The sequence below is a fragment of the Cricetulus griseus genome, chromosome 3, assembly GCF_003668045.3.
Source record: "Cricetulus griseus strain 17A/GY chromosome 3, alternate assembly CriGri-PICRH-1.0, whole genome shotgun sequence".
NCBI classification, from domain to species: domain Eukaryota; kingdom Metazoa; phylum Chordata; class Mammalia; order Rodentia; family Cricetidae; genus Cricetulus; species Cricetulus griseus.
The window spans coordinates 76,387,838-76,404,801 of NC_048596.1; the positions used below are offsets into that span (position 1 = coordinate 76,387,838).

The 16,964-nt window shown below is 41.7% G+C and overlaps 1 protein-coding gene across 1 annotated transcript in view; it reads right to left on the reverse strand.

Moving 5' to 3' along the window:
* The window catches only part of LOC100770573 (heparan sulfate glucosamine 3-O-sulfotransferase 4), a 414,916-nt gene that overhangs the window by 11,500 nt on the left and 386,452 nt on the right, over positions 1 to 16,964 (reverse strand).

Below are 16,964 nucleotides of genomic sequence, written 5' to 3' on the forward strand. Positions count from 1 at the left end.
GCTGCCTCTGCTTTAAAAGAATGCCCTATTTTAACTCCTTCCCTCTCCACCATTCTTTTGATGTCACTTTTCCACCCCATCAAATTTCTAGCCTTTCTGCTCTCTCTGATAGCCTGTTTCTCCCAGTTCCGTTTCTCTATTAATGCCATTATCCACATTGATCAGGAGTAATTTTTCAGAATCTGGCACTGGCTTGGAGGCAGTGTCATGCAGAGGGTAGGAACATGGACTCCAGAACTGAGGACATGGCCCAGTGATAGAGCGCTTGATTAGCATGTGCAGGGCCATGGGTTCCAGTCTCAGCACTGCCAAAAATGCTGGTACCAGTGTCTCACGTTTCACTCTCTGTAACAATTCTACTTGTTGACTATGGGCATTTATTATTTGACTCTTGGAGCCTTAATTTTTCTATCATAAATTTCAGTTTGAAAATAATAACATTTTTCCATAGTTTCAAATCAGCTAAGTCACACGAAAAACCTCCCTTGTGTTAGTGGTTCTTACTAATATATCACTTTAGTACTTAAATTCTTTCAAATATTCCTCATTATATTAATTTCAACCTCTTCCTTATTGTCCTCAAGATCCTTTATGGTATGAGCTCTAACCTCAAGTCAAATTTCTCTTTCTTTTAAAGAAGATTTGTTTTATTGTTAATTGTGTGTGGTAGGGTAGAGAGTGAATATAAGTGCAGTGCTCACAGAGGCCAGAGGAGCTGGAGTTACAGGCAGTTATGGGCCAACTGACATGGGTGCTGCAAACCCAACTTTCATCCTGTGGAAGAGTAGCAAGCACTCTCAATTGCTGATCATTTCTCCAGCCTCAAAACCCATTTTTCACAGTTCCAGTCGCATGGTCTCTTTGGCAGCTAGCATTGCCTTACACGCTTCCATTCCTTCCTTTTTTTCTTTTCCCATTCTTTCCTCCTTCCTTCCTTTCTGGGTTTGGGATGGAATCTCACTGTCTAGCTCTGACTCACCTAACACTTACTATGTAGCCCAAGGTAACCCACACACAGCAATCCTCCTGCCTTAGCCTCGAGAGTGCATTGGCTCTTTGCTTACTCTGGACTGGTCTTCCTTAGATCTGTACATGCCTGTCATCTCCTTCTCAATCACGTTTTCCATTAACTGTCCAGACTTGTGATTTCCAATATGGAAGCCACTAGACATGTGTAACTATTTAAACTTAAATTAGCTACAATCAAAGAATCGATTTCTCAGTTGTAGGAGCCACATTTCATTTGCCCAATAGCACAACTAGCTACTTGCTACTTACTGCTTTTGAGATGTGGATATAAAACATTTTCTTTACTACAGAATGTTCTGTGTCATGGCACCTGTCAAGATTTTTGTGCTTGTGTGTCATCTATATATCAGTTGAAAGTCATACATAAAAACTTTGATCACTAATAATAGCTCCTGCCCCAAGTCATGTTTGTCTCAATTTTCTGTTTACTATTTTCATTCCACTTTACATTGTTGGTTAATTTCTGGAATTATCTAATGAAATACTGGTTCACATGATTCTTGATGCCTTCCTATCTGGCATTAAGCTACACAATAGCAGAGTGCTGTCTTGTTCATTGTTGATCTCTGTTACCAGTATAAGTGATGGCACATTTTGAATGCTTAATAAACAGATGAATACAGATAATACATGAGTGACTCCTTGATAGACACATTCACATTTATTCTCTCTCTCTCTCTCTCTCTCTCTCTCTCTCTCTCTCTCTCTCTCTCTCTCTCTCTCTCTCTCTCATTAACTCCAAGGACCCAGAAACAAAATGAGAAAAGTCATGACAACTCTGACCTGGTGGTATATGAACTCTCCTCTCTTTGCTACCATGTGATGAGAAAGCAAAGGACATGGACTTTGTTCTGCTAAAGATGCTGATGTATGCTCTCAGCTCCCACCAGGGTGGCAGACAAAGCATAGTTAGGATGTAGTGAGAGCTACACAATGAGATTCATATCTAATACAGAAGCATCCTCTTAACCTTTAGGAAGACATACTGAAGGAAGAATTGATACTGCAGTTTTAATAAAAGGTCAGATCTACATTGTATGCTGAAGGTCAGGTTGCAGATCAAGGGTAAACACATACAAGAGGTCAGTGCAGGGCTCACCCTCCCTTCTGAATATCCACCACCTCATTAGAGATTATTCTTTAATGAAAAGACATCCTGAATGTGCCTGTTCATGTGTGACTGAGAGCCTGTTGTCTGCATGCCCATCACTTCTGCATCTCAAATTTGGAAGCAATTCCATGGAACTGTTATGCAAGTGTTCTCAACTCTGGCAGCCCATTTGAAGTCCCTGGCCCTCACCAGTAATGACTCTGATTAGACAGGTCTGTGAAGGTACCTTACCACTGGTATTTTCTAAAAGTTTCTTTAGGGGATTCTAATACATAGTCACAATATATAAACACAACCCTGCCAATTATCTGAAAGAAAAGAGAATGTCCAACAACTCCATGGATATCTTGATAAATTGATAGACACAGAAGTACAAGTAAATGACTGGGTGCTTAACCTATCCTGATAACAGTGACAATGTCACAGTCTCTGACCACATCATAGTTGGATGTCACTCAACACTTGTCTTTAAGTGTGTTTCCTTTTGATTTGGTTAAATACATCTACTTAAAGAGAAGGTACATATTTCTAACTCATGGTGAATAAGAGAAATTCATATAGCAAACATATTGGAAAATGTTCTTGGTTGTCCCAACTCCCGGTACACGTGTCCCTGAGAATCCTCCCTGTCTCTTCCATGTGGATTATAGCAGACTCAAATATTCTCTCAGCCTACCAGCAGTAGTTGTGCCATTGCTGTAATAGTCCATACCCCTGTTTTGGAAGAACATTTTCATGGGAAGTAACTACCACCTTGGTGTCATTTACCTAATGCACTCCTCCCTATGTTCCTGCCTTTATGTTCTCATTGCTGCTCTGGTATGGAAGACATGGAAGAAAGGCACAGCCCCCAGGTAATGTGTCACTTTTAGTCTTGCTTCAGTTTGCCAGTTTAGTTGACAGCCCCACTAACTCGCACCCATGTCAGCCACTGTGGGTAAGCATGTTTTCTAGAATATTCAGGCAAAAGTCTCTGAGTTAGACAAATATGTTTCTCTGATTCCAGAAGAAGAAAATATACCCTCTATGTAAAATTGGGTGGCTTAATCCTGGATAACAGTTACCAAGGCCTCCTTGGAGAGTCATTTCCTCCCTTCTAGATAGGGCACCAAGTACACCAGAAAAACTCTACCCTGACCTCCATCTGCTACAGAAAGACATTTTTATAAGGGATGAGAGCTACATTTACCTGGGGTATAAAGATAAATATTTAAAATGCAGTTAGGAATTATACTGGTTAGTTAAATGACAGTAGTAGGCTCTCCTCTATGGTACTTGGCCTTGCCAGCTATGGATACTAGGATAGGCTTATAGATCCAGGAATGGATTCCCTCCTATTGAGCAGGCTTTAAGTTTAATTAATGAGTTGTTGGTTACCCTCAGGATAGAAGTGCCACTAGTGCACCTTTTGAGGTATCTTTTTTTTTCCTTTTTTACATTTTTAAAATTTATTTTGGAAGCACTCCTATTTACATATCAATCCCCCCATTCCCTTGCCCTTCCATCCTCCCATGCTCCCCACTGACCCCCAACCCATGCCCCACCCACTCCCCAGGGATATTGAAGCCCTCCACTGGGGACCATCAATGCCCATCATATCATTTGTGGGAGGGCCTAGGCCCTCCTTCCTGTATCAGGGTTGCAATGGTATCCCTCCATAGGAAATGGGCTCCCAATGGAGGGATACCAATGGAGGGACCACAATGGAGTCCATTTGTGCTCTAGAGATAAACACTGGCTCCTCTGTTAGCAGTCCTATAGACTTCCCTGGCCCCCTAGCTGGTACCCACATTCAGAGGGCTTGTTCGGTGCAATGCTGGTTCCCCAGCTTTATGACTAGGATCTCTGTGCTTTCACTAGGTCAGGTCAACTGGTATCTTGTTTTCTGGTCATTGCTATGGTTTATAGTGAACATCACAGAAGAGGTGGAAAGAATTTAAAAGCCAGAAGTCTGTGCCATTTTTCTGTATATGAGAAAGAAGCTGAAGCCATGGATTCTCAACAATATGGTTGCCTAAACAGGACCTTACAATGACAGAATAAATTGACATGCCAGTGTGGATGGGGTAAATTTCCCAAGGCTTCACCCCTAAATAAAAAGCTACAGGCAAGTAATTATTACTGAGAGAAGGAGAATCAATCAGCCTCAGGAACAAGATCATTGGTAGGTTATTCAACCCCAAACAGCCCTAAACACACATATACATGAGCAACACTAAGTGAACTTTAAACTTGAATGTTGTGTGTGTGCACATGTGTAACAAAAATTAAAGAATAAGAGGGTATGGATTTGAGGAGTGGGGTGCCAAAGGAGTTGGAAGGTGAAGAGGAAGGGGAAAATGATGTGACTATTATACTTATATAGGAAATAATCAAAAATAGTTAAAATGGAAATAGAGAAAATCTCTGTGTATCTTTGTACTATAATAACAGCTGCACACTCCTTTACAGAATTCTGTATCTGAGATAAACTTCCCATGGAAAGAAATTCTTACATTTCTGTGTGCTACACCCCAAAAGGAATTCAGTCTGTCCTCTCTCTTTCTCTCTCTCTCTCTCTTTCTCTCTCTCTCTCTCTCTCTCTCTCTTTCTCTCTGTGTGTGTGTGTGTGTGTCTGTGTGTGTGTGTGTGTGTGTGTGTGTGTGTGTGTGTGTGTGCGTGCGAGCATGCATGCATGCCTTCCTGCCTGCCTGCCTGCACAGAAATTATGTAAAATGCACCATATTATTTGAGGTGTGCACATGAGGATATGTTGATACAAATAGCATAATTTTTATGTACCATTCTAAAAATCAAGGTATATATTCAATAATACTTCTTGGGGTCTTTCCAAATCAGTGCACAATCATTTTAAAATGAAAGTTGCATTGTAACATTATATGAACCACAGTGCAGTATGCCATTCCCTTGCAGAGTATCCTTTACTTTTAACCAATTTTCCATTATGACAAGTCAAGCAAAAGTAACTACCCTGCAAATGCCTATCTAGTTCCTTTTTAGCATTTCTCTAAGAAAGCGAACGGAAAGTTGAAATGCCAGGCCATGGAGACTTGTGTATCAAAGGCTTTATGGAGTTTCCAACCTTTCGACATTGGATCATGAAGTTGTCAATTTCAAAATTCATACCTGAGGACTGTACAAGTAAAACATGTATGTATGTATGTATGTATGTATGTATGTATGTATATACACATATGTATGTACACACACATAGCACACACACACACACACACACACACACACACACACACACACACACACACACACACACACACACCAAGTCACAAACCAATCTCCTCATATTTTGACACCATGGTCAAAACTTCGGTGTCCATGGCTGTGCGGTTTTAAGTTATGGCTTTTTGTGGGGTCACAGTCAGAGCCATGTAATGGCATATGCAGGCCACAGACCAGAGGTTGCACAGTTCTGCAAGTTTAACAGTTATGATAAATTGTACTCCCCTCACATTCCTGTCTCTTCACTGCCCCGGAATGATGTAATGACTTTGAACCTGTTTGTTTCTGCTAACGTTAACTGATAGCCACCATGCAGAACTCACTCCTGTCCTGTTTCCCCTTCAGCAGCATGCTTCTCTGCACTGGCTCCTAAGGCCTTGGTCAACAGGGGATCCCACCCATGACTCTCATCACAAGATGCATTTGCATTTCCTTGTCTTCTTGAGACTGTGGGAAATGGGCTAAAACAGACTCAGGAAATGTTGGCATGGCTGAGCCAGATTAACCCCTGCTTTTCCCAGATGTTGTAACATGCCTTTGCCAGGGATGCCTGTGCTCTCAGCAGTGACTAAAACAGGTGGAGAGTCATATGAGCTTTGGGCATTGAAACATATTGATGTGAAAATAATTGCATGTGGGAAATAATGCAACTTGGTATAACTATGCAGGAAGAGGAAAGACACAAAATTCAAAGAAATGGTCTACTGGCAGGAAGAAATATCAGTCCTTTGAGTCCAGTCCCCCATCAGTATCCAACTCCATACTCTGCATCCAGTACTGTTGGAACTTTCTGAAGTTTTACTAAGCACATCCGACTTTGTCAAAGTTTGTAAGTCCAAGTTACTGCAATTTTCTTCTATTCTTGCCCACTGATTGAGCCAACTCTTGTTTCCATGTCTGTTCCAAAGCCTTCTCATTAATCTTCCACACACAAACACACACACACACACACACACACAAAGAGAGAGAGAGAGAGAGAGAGAGAGAGAGAGAGAGAGAGAGAGAGTCATCTCTCTGTATCCACATGGGATTCTTTTAAAAAAAAAATTATTTATTTTACATCCAGACCACAGTTTCCCCTCTCTCTTCTCCTCCCAGCCCCTCACTCCACCCCTGTAAAAGGAGTTCTTAATTGGTCTAAATAATAAAAACCCAGAGTCAGATATAGAGGAAAATGCTGAGAGATCAGAGAGAAGGAGCAAGCCACAGCCACACCTTTCCTACTTAACTTCTCAGAAGACAAGAGACTGAGTTCCTGTTTCTGCCCTGCTTATACCCTCCCTCCACCCAGCCATCTCCTTCCTATCTGTCTGTACAGACCTCTAGACCTCTGTAGTTAGCTAGTGGCAAGGTCCACTCTCTGACCTTCAGACAGGCTTTATTTGTACAAGCAAGATATCACCCCTCCCCAGCCCCTCTATTCGTACTGGCTAATCCACTCCTCTTCCAGTTCTGTTTAGGAAAGGGCAGATTTCCCATGAGTATCAACAGAACATGGCATATCAAGTTGCAGTAAGACTAAGCACATTCCCATGTATTAAGGCTGGGCAAGGCAACCCAGTATGAAGAGTAGGTTCCCAAAAGCCAGAAGAAGAGTCAGAGATAGTCCCTGTTCCTGTTGTTAGGAGTCCCACATGAGGACCAAGCTAAACAACTGTAACATATATGCAGAATGCCTAGGTCATTTCCATGCAGGCTCCCTGGTTTTTGGTTCAGTTTCTGTGAGCCCTTATAAACCCAAGTTAGTTGATTGTGTGAGCCTTCCTGTGGTGTTATTGACCCCTCTGGCTCCTACAATCCTTTTTCCTGTCATCTGCAGGGTTCCCTGAATTCTACCTACTGTTTGGCTGTGGGTCTTCATCTGTTTCCACCACTTGCTGGATGATGCCTCCCTAATGACAACTGGTCTAGGCACCAATCTGGTGACAAGAGATGGCCAGTTGAGGCTATGTATCTACTATTGCTTGGAGTCTAAGCTGGGGTCTTCCCTGTAGATTCCTGGGAGATTCCCTTGTGCTAGGGTTTTTACCTGGCCCCTTCCAGTAGTCTCAGCAACCTCCCCTTTGCCCCCCATCCCGTAACCTGATAACTCCTGTTCCCATTCCTACCCACCCTCAGTCCACTCATGAAATCTCTTCTGTTTCCTCTTCCCAGGGAGGTCTGAGTGTCTCCCCATCCCATGAACCCTCCTTGTTACCTAGTCTCTCTGTGTGTGGGGATTGTAGTATACACGGGGAATTCTTTATGGCTTAAGGGCCTTATCTAAAGTAGTGACATATTTACAAATAACTTCCCTTCTATGCATTTTAAGTCATCTCTAGATTACTGATAATTCATGCACCTGCCATGTAAATTGTCATACCGTATTGTTTCAGAAATAGTGACCGGAAATAAGAGTCTGTGTTCATTATAGATGTATTTTCCCAATAGAACCTGAATATGCGAGGGCCTACTACTACTACTATCAATAATAATGATGATGATGATGATGATAATAATAATAATAATAATATAATCACTTAGACACACACACACACACACACACACACACACACACGCACAAACACAAAAATCCATGGCCCAAACCAAAGACTGAGAATGCTATTCCATCCCTCTGATAACTTGCAAGGTGTAATGTTGTAGGAGAGGTAGGAGAGGAGGAGAGGAAGCAGGGAGAAGGAGGGATAAGTATTCTGAAGATCATCATATTGGCCATTAAATGCTATACCTGGAAAAATTCCCATGATTCCTAAAGGAACAGACTCAGCCACATCCCCCACCCACCCATCCACCCACCAGAGACTAGGAAGCCTGAGAGCTGACACAGCTGGAGAACTGCCTGAGGAGAAAACACTGATCTTCTGAATTGTGTTCATCATATGTTGTACTTTAAACAACATGCTGTTTAGCTTTGCTGTTTGGAAAAATGACATAATACTCTATTTAGTCTTCTGTAAACTTTTTTTTAAAAGTAAACAAGCTGTAAATCCTATTTTTCCTGTTACATTTGGCTTCAGTTAATGCACTTTCTTTGCTGCAAAGCAATCCATTGTGTGGATTTATTTATTTATATATTCTTTCTGGTGAGAGACTCTCAAATAGTCTCCACACTGTTTCTTGCTGACAATGTGGCTTTGTAGAATACCATTCATGCATTCTGACATTCAGGCCTGCAGTTTACATAGGACACTTCCCAAACTCTTCAACTTTTTACCCTGACAAGAAAATGCCAGTTTGTTTTCGAAAGTGCTTGTTGCAAGCCATATTTCCTCCATCTGTGTTCAGAAGCCATGTTGGTCTTCCTCATTGTCACTTAATTTTCAGTATCATCTAAATCTGAGTTCCCCGGAATTAAATTATTTAACATCTTTTAATCTCTTGTTTTATTGGTCATCTGTGTCCTATGTCTCCTCTATAATCACAATGCAAACGCCATGTAAATTCTTTGGTCTTTTCTTTTGGTCTTTTCTCTGTCTTTCTACTGGTTTGTTCTTTGATTTAGTCAGAATTCTTTCTATATTCTCAGGGCACCACTCCTTTGTTCTATCATGTTGACACCAAGCATCTTGCCTCGGTTTGTAGCCTCATGTATCATATTAGCTACATACCTTCAGTGGTCCAAAGTTTAAATGGTACAGCAGCTTAATTTGTTGATCTTTATCTTTCAGTTATAAGTTTTAGGAACCTAGAAGAACACACACACACAGAGCACTTGAAAAACTAGAGGAATAAACCATCTCAAGGAGAAGCCTCTTTTAAGAAGAAGAAATAGTTCAAAGCTCTGAAATAGAAGGAGGTAGTATGGCTGATAGAACAAGAGGGGGGGACAGTGGTCGGTACCCCATGAGAAAGGCATGGTGCAGTGCTGAAGTGTTCTGCTGAGGACAATGGGACATCCCCAGGAGTTTTTAGACAAAATGTTAAGATCTGAATTGCAATACCAAAGGGCCACTTCAGGAAGCATCACATCAGGAGAAGCAGTGGTGGGGAAAGCACCATAGGCAGGTTCTAGACATGTTCAGATGCCTTAGAGACATCCACAAGCCACAAGTAGAGAATATATGAGTTGAAACATGTGAGCTGTAGAAATATTTGGTCACTGGCAACATAGGCAGGCAGAATACACCAGGGTACGTAAGCGGGAAGAAAGGTTCAAGGACTGAGTGCTTGGACACTTCTATGTTGATCTCTCCAATTTTATGACCATGCCTGGGGGAAGGAGGTACTTTCACATGAACAAGACTTTTCTTGCCCATCTGTATGCCAATTCACCATCTCTCCTCAGATCCCTGGTACCCTGTGAGGAGTCTGCCTGCTCCCACTCTTCTCTCCCTCCACCCTAGATGAATTACTAGCTCTAGTAAATGTTTTCTCTGGCTCATAAATGCATAATGCCTGCCACACAAACCTCAACTGCCTGTAATCGAGACTCATGCACACACGGAAAAGACTGTGTGTGGAAGATATAAATGAAGCTGTCGCCTGAGGTTGCTGCAGAAAGTGGGGCCACCGAAATGGAAATTGTATCCTGCATTTACTGCCTAAACAACCTGCCTCCCTTTGCTACCACCTCCCTGGAAGGTAGAGGGAATTAGCTGTAAATATTTTACAGTAGGTAATTTGCTGGAGTAAATCACAATGCATTTTGCCAGAGTCTGAACTGAATGAGCGAGCATTTCTTTTCCTACTGAGGGATTATTTGTGATGTCATCTTCTTAGTTTCTCCCCTCCCACAACATGCACACAGAGACACACTTATGTCTTTCCGTCCTGAGTTACTCTGTGTCTCTACAATGAGAGAGGCATATTTATTCATCCATGCACTAGGCAATTTCTGATTGATCACTGTATGCTAAATACTCTGTGAAGCCCTAAAATACAAAGATCAATATGAGTAAGTACAGTTTCTGGCAACAGGGAGTCTGTAGCTTGTTTGGAAAGCCCCTGGCAATACCTAAAATTTACCCAGACCAAAATCGTGCAGTATTATAATTTATTGAGATCATATTATATGCCATGTGCTATTCCAAGAGATTTTTTAAGTCCATTTAATCATTATGATAATCTTCTAAAATGAAAATTCTTTTATCCACATAGTCCAGTAGGGAAAATAAGCACCACACAGGCTGAGTGACTCATCCAAGGTCTTACAGGGACTGCAAGTAGGATACTCTTGCTTTCTCAAGCAGGATTGCTTGCTACCTTTGTATAAGTGAGTAAGTAGGGAAAGGTGGTTTCATTTTGATTAAGCACCTGTTTCCTATGCTTTACAGTACAGACTTCTTAGTAGCTGATTCCTATGGGCAACGGGTACTTTAATTCTTAATTCTGTGAGCTACCAACTCCCATTTCCCCAAGAAAAGTTGAGCTCAGAAAACAGCTCAAATTATATGTCACCAAATTACCAAATTATATGTCACCAGGCTGGGATTTAAGCCAGAAGTATCAGAGTACAAATACCAAGCTATTCTCACATGGCAAGGTGATGAGAGCTGATGTAGACAAGAGTCTGTTCAAGGTGCTCTGAGGCCAAAAGAGATAATAAGAAACTCCCCAGAGACTAGGAGAAATGTAGGGGAGGGGGTAGCTAGTTTGAGCTGTGCAGACAGGAAAAATCATTTAAAACCAGCAAGGACTATGATGGAGAAACAGCAGAACCACAGGTGACCAGCAAGTTATGACGTGCAATGTGGCTGTATCTCTTCTTGATTTGCTCAACTTCTTGCACATAAGATGTGACAGTTCATCTTTATCTCAGCAGAGGGGAGTAAGAGGGAAAGTGACCCAGGAAAGGTCAAGGGTAAATGGGTTTGGGAACAGCTCCCATCTGATCTTTCTTCTTCCTCATGTGTGCTTAGGAACCAGCACATGAGAGAGTTGGGTTTGATTTTTCACCTACTTATATTTTTGCTGTGAATTTTGGAGGATGCCACAGAATTCTTGTAGTCCTTCATTCATTCCATCAAATATTCTCCTGGTCATCTAAAGGTTTCTGGGCATGTTGGCCCACGTTCTATCCTGAGCAGAGTGTTGGTTCAAATTGCAGGGGTATGAGTGTGGCCCCTGTGCGTTACTGACCTGCTCTCCATCTGCTTGAATGCTCAGTTCTTGACCTCTTCAACTTTTGCACATGCACTTTAGGCTATAACCTACAACAGGTTCCCAACAAGCAACAGAAGCTTCTGTCTAATTGTTAGAAACAACTTACTTTAAAGATATATGAGATAGAGCATACGGAACTGCCCTTGAAAACTCTGGAAGAGGCAGGAAATGGCACACTTTGGGGACAGGTTCCAACAACATAGCAACAATGTTGTTGGGGTTACACTACAGGAATTAGTCAGATTCAGGCGACACCTTTCTCATTTTTATATTTCATTTATTCATTATTTGTCTCTTACTTTTCTTCATCCCCATTCTCCTACTCTTTCTGTAACTAGATAAATAGACTAAGTCCTAGTAGAAAATATCCACTCTGCTTACTCAGAATTCAGTTGAACACTGTCTCCATACATAGTGGGACAGAGGCAATGTCACATGGCACATGGATAGGGATGCAGGGAAACTGAGGAAAGACAAACACAATATTATGGGAGTGGATGTCTGTCTGGTATGGTAAGGATCAGAGGAGAATGAAACTAAAACAAAGTGTGAGAGTGGAATGTGGGAGGAAAGGAGATAGAAGGGCCATGGGTCCCATGCAGTCAATATTTTACACACCATCCTGAGAATGAACTCTTGTCCTTTTGTAGTGAATGAGAAGGAGTCACTGATGGTTTGCCTGAAGGGCTGGGCATCACCAGACTCACACACTTGGGTTCATTTTATTGTCGGGCAGAGTAAAGGAATTAAGTAACAAAGACTGAAGAGGAGTGGTCAATTAGGTGGCTGCTGGAATACACACTGTGAGAGGTGGAGATACTCTGACCCAGGCAGCCCCAAAGGAAGAGGCTGGGTTCCATGTGTGAGACTGGAAGAACAAGAATGGCCCTGGTTTCTCCCCATGAATGAAAGAAAGACTTGATCTGCTATTCTAGAGAAGAGGAAGACTCAGCCAGGTGGAACTGAGACATCAAGGTATAATTTGGGAAGGTTCCTTCTAGGGGCTAGCCAGGCTCACACGTGGAAATGGTGATGAGATGGTTTTACAAAGGAGAGTTAAGTTATAGGTCTATACTTGGATGTGAATGGAAATTACCATCTAAAAACTGGCTAAGGGCACAATGTGGAGTTTCCCTCCAGAACCTGATTTTCTGGTACAAAGCCAATCATTCCCCCCAAATCAGCAGATGGTGAGCTACAAAGACCACCATGACAACCAGATGTGATATTAACTTCCAACATCTCCTTTCTGATTGGCCAGGTGTGGAGCTTCATCCAATCAGGGCTCAGTTGGTTCTCAAAGAATATGACTGTTTTATGGGCTTCTACACACACACACACACACACACACACACACACACACACACACACACACACACACACTTTGGCAGAGGTACTTGTCAAAAGAAGCCATGATGATTTCAAGGCTTTGTTCTCTGGCTAAAGGCAGCCCCAGAAATGGCCACCACTACACACTCACTGGAGTCAGGAGGCAGACTGTTACTGCTCCATAGGCTTCTGGTCCAGGCAGAGGTTCTCAAAGAGATGGAATTGATGGCTCCCATACCTGAGGCTAAGTATACCAGGTAGGAATCTACAAGAGCTAGCTTGCATGATTGAACCAATGAGTGCAGGCTAGGAGACTTGTTCTTTCCTCTACCTCTGCCTCAGTGGCCCCATGCTTCTGCTCTATACGGGAATCATTCCCTGGCAAGTTCCTGCTTCTTTGGAAGTCTGAGTGGTAGTATTTCTCAGACCTACAGATGTAGTCTGTAAGGGATGGCTCATTACTGCATTCCGGCACCTTCCAGAGCCATTAACTCTAGCACTTTTCAGCCACTGGGGCTCTTGGCTAGCATCTCCCTGCTACAGAAAATTCCCTCAGTGGGCCTAAACCTCACTTGATGATCTCATTTTAAGTTGTTTTACTTGTTTACAATAAAGTATCTCCTGTTTATTCTCTTTGGTATTTGTCCACTTCATTCTTGGAGACAAGGCCAAAATCAGCTCAGAGATAGGACTCAGAAGGGCGTCTCTACCCATTTATCATTTTAGAGTTACTAGTGGATCCAGCATAGGGTAGTCATTTTAGTCACCTACCGAAAGAGAGTATCATCCTCTTATTTTTTAATCAAGTGTGTCAATCAGGTCTAGAAGACAGGGCCACCACAGACTTCCAGTGGGTACAAGATGGAACTTAGGATGGCTAATGGCAGAAAGTGCTGGATTCTCAAGCTTCAGGCAAGAATCTGGCCTCTGATAGACTTAGATAGATGTGAGTTGTTTCCTAAGAATTGGAGCATCTTAGGAGAGAGGCTCATAGATTCAGGAAGTAAAAAAATACAACTTTCAGGAAACTAATGAAACTTAGGAAGCTCAGAATGTTCCAAGATTCACAAGGTGCCTCCCTAAGGTGATAAAAGCAGTAAACAACTGCTGGAGAGCAAGTGAGGCTCTCAGCCTGGGAGAACTGTCTGCATGCTGAGCAGGAACTCCAGGGACATGGCTTTTGTGAGTTGTCACATGCCAAGGTAGGCTTTGCATGAGGCAGTTACCTTTGTGTCACCTATGCTCCTGTAAGTCACTGCTGTTACTTCACTGGGTCACAAAGCTAGCCTAAGGTGGAGCCATTTCTTTAGTCATCATGGATGCCCTAACAAATAGATGTGTGTTCATTCACATCTCCCGAGAAGTCACGGTCAGAGGGAATGCTAGATTCTACCCAAGATGTAACAAAGCTAATTGACCAAAGAGGTAAGTCACCCTGTGATGAGGCCACTGACACTCATTCTTGCTTTGTAAAAATAACCATAAATCCAATATGTATCTCTCTTGAAGAAAACGATTTTATTGCACTTTAGAATGTAAACATCTTTAAAAGCCTCACAAGCTAACATTTTCTTTCTAGCATGATGTCAAATTTATACATTATATGAAAATTATACTTTCTCCACTGTGGTGTAGATGTTATATTTTATCTCCTTTTAAACATTAATGAGATTTCAGTGACACTGGTAAATATCTAGTGTCACTAACAACCTTGATTTTTTGTGAAGAATAAATTAGATAGATAGATAGATAGATAGATAGATAGATAGATAGATAGATAAATTGATAGAGAACCCTTCCCTCTGGTTTCAGTGATGTGTACCAAACCCAGGCCAACACACTTCCTAAGCAGGTATTTACCAATGAGCTCTTCTCCTGGCTTAACAAAATAAATTTCTATTGTTTGACTCTATTTCAAGCAATGGAGATGGAACCTGTACACTGAAAACAGTACCTAAATGTCTGCGTTCTGTAACCCCTATGCTGCTTTTCAGAGATAAAAGGTACAGGATACATGAGGGAATGTGAGACACTGGAGAATGGTGAAGGGAGAAATGGTAATTGCCTGAAGCAATCACTGGGCAAGGTGATGCTGGGGTTATTAAGCTGGGGTGATGGGGACAGAGATTCTGACTGACCGTTCAACAAATAGTCTTTTATTGTGATCAAATAAAGGCAAATGCATGCCACAATATAGCTGGTGAGACTCTGTCTTGTGGGGCCTTTTATAAGTATATTCAACACACGTTTCCTATGTATCAAATTTTATAGGCTATGTTGTGAACTCCAGGAGGGAACATTTCTATTCCATAGAGAAGAATCATAATTCCCAGAAGAGAAACTGGGGTTGGCATCCTGTGGACTTGTATTTGAACCAGACGCCCCATCAAATAAATAAATAAATAAATAAATAAATAAATAAATAAATAAATAAAAACAATTGGTTATTTCAGTGCCATAGCTGTCCTAGGAACCCTGTTTTTCCTGCTGGACTTTAACTGCATTCCCCAGAATCCCTTGTGGTTGAATGCAGTCACGTGACTGAGTGCTAGCCACTCAAATACAAACCAAAATAAGGATGCCATCTCAAGATTGACCTATAAAACGTGCCCATTCATAAGTATGTATGTTCTTTCCACCTCCCATGGTGAATATTTGGACCTAGAGCAATCTTGGAAACTTAAAATATCAGAGCCTTTGTAATTTCCAACTCCCTGCCTCCTTGTGGTACAAACCTTTCTTCCCGTCACCCAGTAACTGGAAACTACTTGATGACTTACATGAGTTAAAAACTAAGCTCCTATTTTTTTCTAAACACTGGAAATTAAATCAAGGGCATTTTGCATGCTAAGCAGATGCTCTATCCCTTAACTATCAAAACCCCAGTCTAAAGCAAAACAAAACAAATACAAAACCTGAGACCCAGTAAGAACTAAATAAATGTTTGTTTTCTTTCACCTTTCTAGTCAATAAAGAAAATGAGCAAATGAGCTGAATACTGGAGAAAATAAGTCATTTTAAAACCTTTGTACAGTAGGCCTAATGCATGGTGATTGCCAAGTAGAGGAAAAATAACCCACAGTACAGCAGTCTCAGGTACAGTATTTTGATTTGCTTTCTTTGTTATCAAATGAGATAGTAGATGGGAAGAAAAGGGCAACCAACACTTGGAAGACAGATGGAAGGCAGAGGAGAGCAAGAGGAGGGAGGACAGAAGTCACAGTGGTTCCAAAAGGAACCCCAGGAGTCTTTTCTTTACATCCCTGATGAGGATACCAAGGACCACAGGACTAAAGCATGGTGTTGGAAGCATTAGAAATAGGCATTCTGGATGATGGTTGCACTCACTAGCTTGTGGGCTTCCTCAATAAGAAAAGTCTCCTGCTGTGCTAGAACCACAGGGATTTACAAAGGCTGGACTTCTGTATGATTCCTGACATTTAAGTGCCATGCACAAGTTTTAGGATGGATACTTGTGGAATTGACTCTCCCACTCTGGGCTAAACTACTTCCCTGTCTGCAGGTCCAAAGTGCTTGCAGGAGAGATTCAGCTTTGAAACATACCCCAGCTTCTTCTCCTTGAAGACAGGAAACAATACCAAAAGGAGTGCACTTGGAAAGCAACCCAAGTTATTGTAGTGAGGGTTGCTTTTGTCTATAAGTAGTCTAACCCTTAGACTTGGAAGGGAAATGGAGAGGTTATTAGAAAAGAGACCAGAGGTAGGTTATAGAGGATTATAAGTTAGGTTGCTTAGTTATGAAAAATTAATAGGAATTAAGAGAAAAAAGCTATAAAATCAAAGAGTAAAACACATGTTGCCTCCATTCCTTGCACTCCTTGATGCGACTGGTTAAGGACCCATACAAGGAGTCACCATGCAGGCAAATGCATAGGAAAATTTATCTAGTCCCTCCAGAAAGAAGTTGGACAATTTGCTATCACAATATAACCAACTCTGTACTGCCTTTTGTCCATTTGTTGAAGAGCACGTAATTCCCCATGTGCTCAATCACCAGTCTGTAGGCATAAGACACTGAGGAGACAGACTGATTGCCTCCTTGAAAGCCGCAGAGGGCAGAGGACCAAAAGAGTTTAAATATTATTAGAACAAGCCTTCGAGGGACAATGGAAAGTGGCCAGTTTCTTCCACTTTCC